General features: G+C 43.9%; 1 protein-coding gene across 1 annotated transcript in view; it reads right to left on the bottom strand.

The window, feature by feature from the left end:
• kcnh4a (potassium voltage-gated channel, subfamily H (eag-related), member 4a) overlaps positions 1–12,414 on the bottom strand; it is a 219,971-nt gene that overhangs the window by 24,995 nt on the left and 182,562 nt on the right. The window lies entirely within an intron of this gene.

The following is a 12,414-nucleotide window of genomic DNA, read 5'->3' as shown; positions in this document are numbered from 1 at the left end:
ATCCATGCTATCTCCAACTGCACACGGACAACTAAATCCTCACCAATCACCCAGGTAAAGCCAGGTTACAAGAGCTTGTGAGGTATTCAACACTATAAATTACTGCAACAAAATAATAAAACCTAATCTTCTCACACAACTTCCTGCATCCACTTTCCAAGAGGAATTGCTGGAGAGAATTCGGGAAACTGCCCTATTAATCTTTCCCCCAGGACAAGCAACAGAAACCAATAATGCTATCTTTGGTCCTATCCAGACTGCGACCAATTGATGGGAAAGCAGAATTCAGGATTGGGTTTGTCTTGAAACAAGAAGCAGTCCAACATTACTACCATCTTGCAGCTGCTTAACTTATTCATGGAACAACTTTACCTGGTGACAAAAGAATTGCAAAGGAACAAATCAAAAGCATCATCCCCATGAGGGTTGCTCCTGGGAAACCTTACCTTGGAATTTCATCTTAAGAATATAGAACATAAAACATTACAGCACAGTACAGGCCCTTTGGCTCACAAGATTGTGATGACTTTTTAACCTACTGTAGGTTCAATCTAATCCAGCTCTCCTACATAGCCCTCATTTTTCTATGACCCATTTGCTTATCTAATAGTTTCTTAAATGTCCCTAATATATCTGCCTCTACCACTACTCCTGGCAGTGCGTTCCACACACTCACCACTCTTTGTCAGATCCACGGACACTGCCACGGAGTTTGGGCAACCTTGCAGGCGGGCCGCAGAAGGTGTTCGGCAATCACGCTCGTGAATATTCACATTCCAGCCAACTGGTGTTTCATTGTGGTGGCATTTAACTCCCTTCCTTTCATTTCAGTTTTATCGGGACTTGACCAAAAGTGGAGCAATGTCAATGCTCTCTGCTTGTTGTTGTCCTGGTGCTGGGAAATAAAGCTACCATTTAGACTGAAGCTATTAGTGAGCAATATTCATTTAATATTAAGCTACTACTGCTGAGTTGCTGTCTTGGCATAAGCTTTAGTTTGAAAGTTCTAGTTAACAGCTAGTTGGCCTAGCATTTATTGTATTTCCTTTATTTCTGCACAATTCCTATTAAAGTCAGTGAACTGTTGATCCTTCTTGTGTCCCTCTCTGTCAGCACTTGGGCCATAACCACACACCTGGTGTCAGCAAGTCTCGGGCAAAGAAAATAGACTCAGCAGAGAGAGATCAGCTGACCTTGGCTCTAACATTCATTGGCCAGATAGGAGAAAAGTTACAGTCAGTTGAAGCTGTTTTGGGAGAAGTGACACAAGCAGTGTGACAGATACTCTCAGACTGACAAGTCCAACCCGGACTGAAGGTCGTGGAGGAGGAACTAAAATCAGTCAAAGTTGGGTTGGCCGATGTGTCTCTTGCAGTGCAACGGCTACTATCAGAGTGGCAAGCCCAGTCCCAACTGGAAGAACAGGTGTCAGCCCTGGCAGCGACGGTTCAGCAACTCATTGCAGCCAGTCGGAATCAAGTAGCAGTGATTACCACTCTTGTTGACACAATTCAGCAGCCTTTGGCCATGTCAGTCCCACTCCCAGCGTCTCCCAGGTCCCCCTCTTCAACAGCCTCATCAACCTCAGCCACTAATGCCCTGACTGCCATAACAGTGTCTGGACCAGAAACGAGTATTCCTCCACTAGGCAAATACTTCGGTGACCCCGACGACTGCAGGATTTTATTATCCAATGTGAGCTGACTTTTCAAGCCCTGCCTGGTTGGTTCAATGATGATTCATATAAACTGGTGTATATGGTGAATCTCTTAGAGAGTCCCCCACTTAGCCTGTTCGATGCTGTATGGGAACAAGGTTCCCCGCAGCTCAGTCATTCCAGGGTTCAAGAGTGTTTTTGATCTTCCAGTATGGGGTTTGGAGGCTGCCCACTGACTCCGGGACCAGCACCAAAGTAGAGGACAGTGAGGGACAAATGGATCCATGTAAAGTTCAGGCAGTCAGAGTGGCCCAAACCATCTACGGTCAAACAGATGCGGTGCTTCATGGGGATTGCAAACTTTTATCGACACTTCATCCGAAAATTCAGTTCTACTGCAGACCCCATAAATGCCCTCAACCAAGAAGACTGCTGCAGGGTTCCTTTGAACAAGTAAAGCAGACCTTGGAGCTAAAGCAACACTTCACTACTGCCCCAGTGCTGCAACGTCCGACCTATCCTGTCCACTCATCGTTGAGTGGATGCATCAGATGTCGGCATTGGAGCTGTGTTCTCACAATGCTCTTCCGCAGACAGCTGGCTGCACCCCTGTGCTTTTCTTTCCCGTCGCTTGACTTTTGCCAAGTGTAATCATGATGTTGGGAACCGAGATCTCCTGGCTGTCAAGGAGGCCCTGGAAGCATGGCGACACTAGCTGCAGAGGGTAGAGCATCCCTTTTTGGGATGGACAGATCACAAGAACCTCTTCTACATTTGGACCACCAAGAAACCCAACTCCCATCAAGCCCTTTGGGCTCTACTTCTTCACCCGGTTTAATTTCACCCTCACCTACCATCCTAGCAGCAAGAATACCAGAGCCGATGCACTCTCCTGGTAGTTCAACATATTTGAGGACATCAATGTAGAACCCATTGTTCCTCGCTCAGGCATTGCTGCTCCAGTGATTTGGGGAATAGAGGTGGAAGCAAGGGACGCCCGACAGTCATATCCAGGCCCAGGTGGGAGACCTGTCAACTGGCTGTTTGTCCCTGCCTCTGTGCATCCCAGAGTGTTGGAGTAGGGTCTTCCTTCTATCTTCTTGGACATCCTAGAATTTATTAAGAGATGATTTTGGTGGCCATCTATGCGGCAGGATGTCCATGACTTTGTCTCTGCCTGTCCCACCTGTGCCCACAACAAGATGCCACACCAGCACCCTACAGTTCTGCTCTGTCTACTGCCTGTGCCCACTGCCCTTGGTCCCACCTCTTGTTGGAGTCTGTTCCTGTCTAATGGAAACACTACCATTCTGGTAGCTGTGGACCGATTCTCCAAGGCCGTCCGCTTCATTGCTCTCCCCAAGCTCCCGTTGGCTTGTGAGACTGCCACCCTCATGGTTCAGCATGTGTTCAGGCTGCACAGCTTCCCTCAGGACATGGTGTCTGATCATGGACCGCAGTTCACGTCCTGTTTCTGGGAGGCTTTCTGTTCTCTTTTGGGAGCTCCAGCCAGCCTGCTGTCTGGTTTCCACTCCCAATTTAATGGCCAGATTGAGAGAGTGAATCAGGAGCTGGAGACAACCCTGCACTGCCTTGTGTCTTCCAACCCCACGTCCTGCACTCCCAATTGGTTTGGGCAGAGACTGCCCACAACAACCTCCAGTCGCCCTCCACTGTCATGTCCCCCCTCTGAATGCCAGAAGAGATTCAAGCCACCACTCTTTCCTGACCAAGAGATTGACGTGGGAGTTACTGCTGCTGAACAGATCATCCAATGCTGCGAATGCACGTGAAGGCGGGCCAGGGCTTCTCTCCTATGCACACAGAAACAACATTCCCGGTGAGCTGATTGGCTCTGTTGACAGGTGAGGAGGGGGAGAAAGTTAGGCTGGCACCTAGGGATCTTCCCTTGAAAGTAGACAGCCACACATTGACCCCATGCTACATTCGTAGTGGAGAAGGCTATCAAAAGGTCTCATATAGATTGCTCCTACAATCATCAATGAAGATCCATCCAGTATTCCATGTTTCCTGGCTCAAGCTGGTGACTACCACTTCTGACTCCAGTCACTCTCCCTCCCCTCTCCCTCCTCTCCACTTGGTGGATGGGTCCCCGGCACCTCGCAGGGTGCGGGGCAGATCTAGTACCTTGATGATTGGGAGAACTATGGCCCTGAGGAGCATTTTTGGGTTCTGGCCCCTGACACCCTGGACAAGTCTGTCATCTGGGACTTCCAGCAGGTACATCTCTCTGGAACCTCGGGACAAGGGCCCTGTCACAACCATGGACTGTGCCATGGGGTCTCTGCGCCCTCGCAGATGAACTGCGGAACAGGTTCGGCAATCACGCTCGTGAATATGCATGTTCCAGCCAATTAGTGTTTCATCTAACTCCCTTCCTCTCACTTCAGTCTTGTCGAGACTTGACCAAAAGCAGAGCAATGTCAACGCTCCCTGCTTACTGTTGTCCTGACTCTGGGAAAGAAGGCTACCATTTTGACTGATGCTGTTAGTGAGCAGTATTCTTTAGTATTAAGCTAATACTGCCGAGCTGCTGTTTTGGCATTAGCTTTAGTTTGAATCTTCTAATTAATGGCCGGTTGGCCTAGCATTTATTGTTTTTTCCTTTATTTTGTGCGGTTCCTATTAAAGTCAGTGAACTGTTGATTCGCTTCAGTGCCTCGCTCTTGGCACTTGGGCCATAACTGCCTGCCTCACGTCACCCTTTGTGTATCTTCTTGTTTGATAGAGTGAAAATGAGGCATGGAAACTCAATCTACACTGTTTAGTGTAAAGAAAAAGAAATGAAGACTTGTATTTATTTAATGCCTTTCGTAATCTCTGGATATTGCTAAACCGCTTAGAGCTAGAGTACACTTAAGGGTAAATGTAGCTTCAAGAACTAATTGTACCATGTGATATGACATTAATACAGACACACCATCAGGTGAACACTTACTGCCTCCACTTGAAGTGTTGTACTAACATCTCTATCTTTGTTTTTTGACTTTACGAACTGAAGCACTAATAAACCCAAAGATAATGTATTGGCACTGAGTCTGGGATGTTGACACAGCTGCAGGACAGTGATCTAGAGCGAAGGAAATAAGGAACATGTTCTCTGGCTGGAACAGCGTTGGTGATAGATGTCATTATGTAGTCTGCAGCCTGACATGAAGACATGGAGAGCTTTTGGCATCTTGGCAGCCATAAATCAGGGCACTGAGTACAGGAGTTGGCATGTTATGTTGATGTTGTTTAAAACATTGGTAAGGCTGAATTTAGAGTATTATGTTCAGTTATGGTCATTTGCCTACAGGAAAGATGTCAATAAACTTGAAAGTGCAGCGAGCGTTTACAGGGATGTTGCCAGGACTTGAATTTATAGGGAAAGGCTGAATAGGTTCGGACTTTATTCCCTGGAGCGCAGGGGAATGAGGGGAGATCTTATAGAGACATACAAGATTATGAGGGGTATAGACAGGGCGAATGCCTGCTGTCCTTATCCCTTCAGGTTGGGTGAGACTAAAACTAGAGGTCATGGTGATTAGGGTGAAAGGTGAAATACTGAAGGGGAATCTTCTTCATCAGAGGGTGGTGTGAGTGTGGAATGAACTGCCAACAAAAGTGGTAGATATGGGTTCAATTATAACATCTAAGGGAAGGTTGGATAGGTACATGGATAGGAAGGATTTGGAGGGATATGGTCTGTGTGCAGGTAGATGGGACTAGGAAGTAGATCAGTTCAGCAGAAGAGCCTGTTTCCATGCTGTAGTACTCTCTGACTCTATTCAATATGGCTGCAAGTACAAAGGTGGTACTTAAAAATCACAAGGATTCTTAGGGGCATAATTCTAAGAAGCCAGCAGGGAGTAAACCCACAGAAATGGCAATGATGGCATGGTCATCTTCAAGCTGGGTCACAAGGATGCTGGAAATAGATTCACTGGGAAATCAGTAGGTAATTTGAACACAAAAATGACATGGCTGCAAATAGCAGGAGGCCTCACCATGGGTATTATGGGAGTCACCTGACCTCAGAATGCCCATTTGAGGTGGCCCTTTCCTACAGTTGTCACAGGACAGAGCAAACCTCTGCTGGAAGTAACGGTTGGTGAAGATGGAAGTCCCCATTTTCCTTGGATGCAAAATTTTGGACTAGTCCTGCTGGGGGACCATACACTTACAGAATCAGAAAATTAGGAGGTAAAAGTGGAATATTGAACAGTACATATTGCACATCCAAAGGGGATGGAATAAGAACATAGTAATATCTGTACAAATTGATGCCATGGCAATTTGGGCAGGATGTGCAGCTATACTACAAATTTCCAATGTTACAAAGCAAAACAATGTTGGATACACTTTGGGAAGGGCACCATGTATAATTGGGGGAGAGGCAAACTGTTGATTTGCCAGTGGAGAGGCAAGGGTCCGGTTGTCCATTGTTGTATGAGCCATGGATAGGCGTCACCAGAGTCACAGAAAGGAATCAACAGAGAAAAACCATTTGGCCCATCAAATCCATGCCATCCCAATGAAAGAGAAATCCATCTAGTCTTGCCCTTCTACTCTCTTCCCATGCAGAGAGTTGTAAAGTCAGCCAGCTCCATCATGGGCAATAATTTCCTCATCATTGAGGACATCTTTAAAAGGTGATGCTTAAAGAAGGTAGGGAAAGGAAGAGGATGACAACAGCGATAGGGAACTCTATAGTTGGGGGGGGGGGGGGTCAGACAGGCAAATCTGTGGACACAGGACAGTTTGCCTCCCAGGTGCCAGGGTCCGGGATGTTTCTGATCGCGTCCACGGTATCCTGAAGTAGGAAGGAGAACAGCCAGAGGTTGTGGTACGTATTGGTACCAACGACATTAGTAGGAAAAGGGAGGAGGCCCTGAAAGCAGATTATAGGGAGTTAGGAAGGAAGTTGAGAAGCAGGACCACAAGGGTAGTAATCTCGGGATTACTGCCTGTGCCATGTGACAGTGAGTATAGGAATAGAATGAGGTGGAGGATAAATGTGTGGCTGAGGGATTGGAGCAGGGGGCAGGGATTCAGATTTCTGGATCATTGGGACCTCTTCTGGTGCAGGTGTGACCTGTACAAAAAGGACAGGTTGCACCTGAATCCCAGGGGCACCAATATCCTGGTGGGGAGGTTTGCAAAGGCTATTGGGGAGAGTTTAAACTAGTATTGCGAGGGGAGTCGGAACTGAACTGAAGAGATGGAGGAAGAGGCGGTTGGCTCACAAATAGAGAAAGCCTGGAGGCAGTGTGAGAGGGAGGATAGGCAGGTGATAGAGAAAGGACGTGCTCACACTGATGGTTTGAGATGTGTCTCTTTTAATGCAAGAAGCATCATGAACAAAGTGGATGAGCTTAGAGCGTGGATCAGCACTTAGAGCTATGATGTTGTGGTCATTACAGAGACTTGGATGGCTCAGGGGCAGGAATGGTTACTTAGAGTGCCAGGCTCTAGATGTTTCAGAAAGGACGGGCAGGGAGGCAAAAGAGGTGGGGGTGTGGCACTGTTGAACAGAGATAGTGTCATAGCTGCAAAAAAATGAGGAAGTCATGGAGGGATTGTCTACGGAGTCTCTGTGGGTGGAAGTTAGGACCCAGGAAGGGGTCAATAACTCTACTGGGTGTTTTTTAATAGACCACCCAGTAGAAACAGGGACATCGAGGAGCAGATAGGGAGACAGATTCTGTAAAGGTATAATAATAAGAGGGTTGTTGTGGTGGGAGATTTTAATTTGCCAAATATCGATTCACGTTTCCCTAGAGCAAGGAGTTTAGATAGGGTGGAGTTTGTTAGGTGTGTTCAGGAAGGTTTCTTGACACAATATGTAGATAAGCCTACAAGAGGAGAGGCTGTACTTGATCTGGTATTGGGAAATGAACCTGGTCAGGTGTCAGATCTCTCAGTGGGAGAGCATTTTGGAGATAATGATCACAATTCTATCTCCTTTACCATAGCATTGGAGAGGGATAGGAACAGACAAGTTAGGAAAGCATTTAATTGGAATAAGGGGAAATATGAGGCTATCAGGCAGGAACTTGGAAGCATAAATTGGGAATAGATGTTCTCAAGGAAATGTACGGAAAAAATATGGCAAATGTTCAGGGGATATTTGCATGGAGTTCTCATTGGTACGTTCCAATGAGACAGGTAAAGGACGGTAGGGTGCAGGAACCATGGTGTACAAAGGCTGTTGTAAATCTAGTCAAGGAGAAAAGAAGAGCTTACGAAAGGTTCAAAAAACTAGGTAATGATAGAGATCTAGAAGATTATAAGGCTAGCAGGAAGGAGCTTAAGAATGAAATTAGGAGAGCCAGAAGGGGCCCTGAGAAGCCTTGGCAGATAGGATTAAGGGAAACCCCAAGGCATTCTACAGGTATGTGAAGAGCGAGAAGATAAGACATGAGAGAACAGGACCAATCAAGTGTGACAGTGGAAAAATGTGTAAGAAACTGGAGGAGATAGTAGAGATACTTAATGAATACTTTGCTTCCGTATTCACTACGGAAAAGGACCTTGGCGATTGTAGGGATGACTTACAGTGGACTGAAAACTTGAGCATGTCGCATTTTAATCTGCCTCCACTACTACTCCTGGGAGTGCACTCTAGACCCTTACTACTTGCTACATAAAACAATGAGCTCCTTGTGTAAATAAAACTACAGATGCTGAAAATCTGAAATAAAACCAGTAAGTGCTGGGAATATTCAGCAGGTCAGACAGCATCTGTGTAAAAAGAAACAGTTAAATTTTCAGGGGAAGGACCCTTTGCTTCCTGGATTGTCTCTGGGCCCATTGATGCCTTTAAAGGAACAACAAGGAGGAGGAAAGGTCCAGTGTCTACATGAAGTTATGTTGGCCATGAAGGAAGTGAAATATGGCAGAAAACATCAAACTCGAATGGGTCAAGGACAGTGGAAGTACACAAACCAATTGTCTTTGATCTTGCCAAGTGTTTGAAGGAATAGAGGGTGCCATTTTGTGAAGCTGCTCTGTAGCTTCCATTTTGTGCGCTGTTTTTGTGAACTGTTTTTGTCAGAAATAGTTCTATCAAAATGCTTTAAAGTTGACACAATAATGCTCCTGATAATCTGCTGAACTAGAGATTTTTTTTCCAAATAAGAAGTTATTTGTGAGGTACTCTTTGGTAACATAGAACATACAGGTTTATGAACAGGGGTTCTATGTCTGCCCTGAGTAACTCAAGCCAAGTAACTGGCTGATTCAGAACAAAGAAACGTTAATTACAAATTGTTACTTGCGAGAAAGGTAATCAGATGATGTTGGCTTGGACGAGAGCCAATGGGAAGCTGATACATGTTAGCCAGCTAGGCCAGAATCAACAAGGTTGAAACGCAACGTTTGAACTGATAAGGAAAGAGTACAAGAATGAGGGTCTTCGAATGCAAAGTGGCAAGAACCCTGGACTATCACAAGGAAGAACCCCTTGCCAGGAGCTGGGAGAAGAAGGATCAATCGTTTGGCCAACATGAGATCCCCCGTTTCAGTGTTATAAATTGGAAAAGTAGTCTGAGAGAGCATTGGTACAGAGGGAACAACAGAATTCATGTTTAGGTTATTGGCCTAGGGTCAACATACTTACGTTGATTTTGGCGCAGAGACAATAAAGTGCAAGCTTTGATTGATTAAGAGTTGTGTAGTGAAATGCCAAACGTAGACCATTCGATGACAGTCAACAGTCAGACTGGGAGTCAAAATTTAAGATGGCATGAAAGCAGAGCTACAAGAATGAAGAGCCTTAAAAAGCAATTAAACCAGAGATTGTCATTAATGAGTTCATGTTATTTAGTAATGTGCTAAAAATAGTATATTATTGTAACCAATGCTGTAGTCGATGAGAGCTATTAGTCCTGTGTTATACTTTCCGTGAACTATTTGGTGTTTTGAATATGTAGTATATGCAATATAATTGTTATGAGGGCAATTATATTGCTGTAATGATTGCAGAACAGGTTATGAGTCCAGATCCACATGCCAATCTGGAGGAGTGATCATCTACAATCATCAGTATGTGGAGTGGATGCCCATGCTGAAGAGTTTTGTAGATAACAAGGCTAAAAATCTAGTGAATTTATAAATGATCTCATTTAGATTCATGCAATTCTCTATAAATACCTTGTTAATTGTATATTTTCAAACCTGTCAATAGTTATTTCTTTAATTTTATAGATGTAAATAGTTGATGTTGTATGCTTTTTTTGAAAAGGGGTACAGTGTTATGAGTGTACCATGCCACATGCCTATTGTATCAGATACTGCTGTTAGCTGCATTCATTGCCTTCAATAAAAGATGTTCTGCTAGGTGGTCTGCCTTTGTAAGCAGAGATCCTAAAAAACCACAAACATTAACAATAGCAATGAAACGCGAATGATGTGTGCAGCTGCTGTCAAAATGTACGAAACATAGAATCAATTTGCTAAAACAAGATCTCACACTAGGTAATCTGCTTTGCTATAGTTGGTTGAGGGAGAAATATTGAACAGAACACACAGACAATGATTAACTCTGCTGCTTTTTTAGAATGATATCTATAATGACATGAGAGGCATCTGTGACCATGATGAAATATTTCTTCAATGTAAAATATTAAAAATTATTTAATAAAGTGTGGTTGGAGGCTACATTATTCATTAGAATGGGAATTAGTTCTTGGTTGTATTTATATACGTAATAGGTTTCTAGCTTTAATTTCATTTAACCATAGCCATTAAAATTCAAAATTAACTCATAACCGGTTTAACAATCATTACAGCAATACAAATTATTATACTTCTCATTTCTCTGCCTTTTACAAAACTTAGAAAGCTCAACTGATGAATTTACATTTAGTATGAATGTTTTGCTCTGAAAAATCTCTAAGTCATATTACCTTTACTGCTGTAAATGTTGGTTTATTCACTGTGATGGTGGTAAGTCAGATTAATCAGGTTGCACATCTAAAGATAAGGGATGATTTTATTTCAAATCCATTTACAAGATGTTGATGCTGTCATTTACCATCGAACTCTATCCAAGAGGCAGTTAGCTTACATTGTAATGGGAGAATGGCAGATGACGGACATTAGTGAATCAGTTAAGCTTTTGATGCCAATCCAGTAGTTTATAAGTTATCATTTATTTATTTATTTGAATTTAAATTCTATGGGATTTTGAATTGTGCAATGGTGCAATTGCACAACTTATTCACAAAGCTATTGCCTCTGACTATGTATAAAGGTATTTGTTGCCCATGACCACATGGGTTTCTTAACTACTTATTCCCCTGTAGTCCCACAACTTATTCTTTCTAAAAGTCCATCAACTCTCCTTTGATTCCAAAGACACACACCTAAACTAAGAAGCAATTTACAATAGCAATTTGTGGTAGGCTACTGACACTAACATTATTTAAAAGGCACTTGGATAGGATAGGAAAGCTTTAGAGGGTTCTGGGTCAAATGCAGACAAATGGGACTAGTCTAGATGGGACTCTTGGTCAGCACGGACCAGTTGCATCGAAGGGCCTGTTTCTGTGCTGTATGACCCTATGACTCAATAATTAACCCAGAGGCGGCAGGAAACTGAAAGCCCCAGTAGAAACGCAAGTGGTGGTGGGGAGGACACACAAATTCTACCTAGGCCATGCCAGTGTGCTGCCTACCCTGCCTTGCCTAGCCTTGCTATGGAAATGAGCCACATCATTGAGGAAAAATGGGCAGGGGTTGTGGAAATATATTAACATATAAATTGGCCTTCATGGCTACCATAGGGACCAGAGCAACAAAAACCTCTCATGATTGAATGCCAGATTTTCGAGCTACATGGTGCAGGGACACTAAGGATACAATGGTGCTTTTAGGTCCATCAGATGTAAGCAAACTACAATTCTACAAATGCTGGTAATATCACCCTGTAGGTTTTAGGACCTCAAACTGAGGAATGTCAATCCCGCTATATTCATCAACATGTCATCATTTCCATAAAACCATAAGATATAAGAATGGAATTCGGCCATTCAGCCCTTTGAGCTGCTCTACCATTCAATCATGGCTGACTTATTATTTCTCTCAACTACAATCTCCTGTCTTCTCTCTGTAAGCTTTGATGCCCTTACTAATCAAGAACCTATCAACTTCTGCTTTGAAAAGAACCAATGACTTGACCTCCACAACGGTCTGTGGTAACGAATTCCACAGATTCACTAGCCTCTGGCTAAAGAATTTCCTCCTCATCTCCCTTCTAAAAGGGACATCATTGTATTCTGAGGCTATGCATTCTGGTCCTAGATTTTTCCACTATTGGGAACATCATCTCCATGTCCACTCTATCTAGGCCTTACATTATTTGGCAGGTTTTAAGGAGATACCCCCTCATTCTTCTAAACTCCAGCATGTACAGGCCCAGAGCCATCAAATGTGCCTCATACATTAACCCTTTACTTCCCAGGGTCATTCTCATAAACATCCTCTGGACCCTCTCCAATGTCAGCACATCCTTTCTTAAATGAGAAACCCAAACTTTCTCACAAATACTCCAAGTTCTGCCTGACCAATGCCTTATAAAGCCTCAGTATTACATTTCTTTTTTTTTCACATTCCAGTCCTCTGGAAATGAAGGCAACATTACATTTGCCTTTCTTACCACAGACTCAATCTGCAAGTTAACCTTTAGGGAATCCTGCACTAGGACTCCCAAATCCCTTTGCACCTCTGATTTCTGAATTTGCTTCCCCTTT

The sequence above is a fragment of the Mobula birostris genome, chromosome X (assembly GCF_030028105.1).
Source record: "Mobula birostris isolate sMobBir1 chromosome X, sMobBir1.hap1, whole genome shotgun sequence".
NCBI classification, from domain to species: domain Eukaryota; kingdom Metazoa; phylum Chordata; class Chondrichthyes; order Myliobatiformes; family Myliobatidae; genus Mobula; species Mobula birostris.
This window is presented reverse-complemented; position numbering and strand designations above follow the sequence as displayed.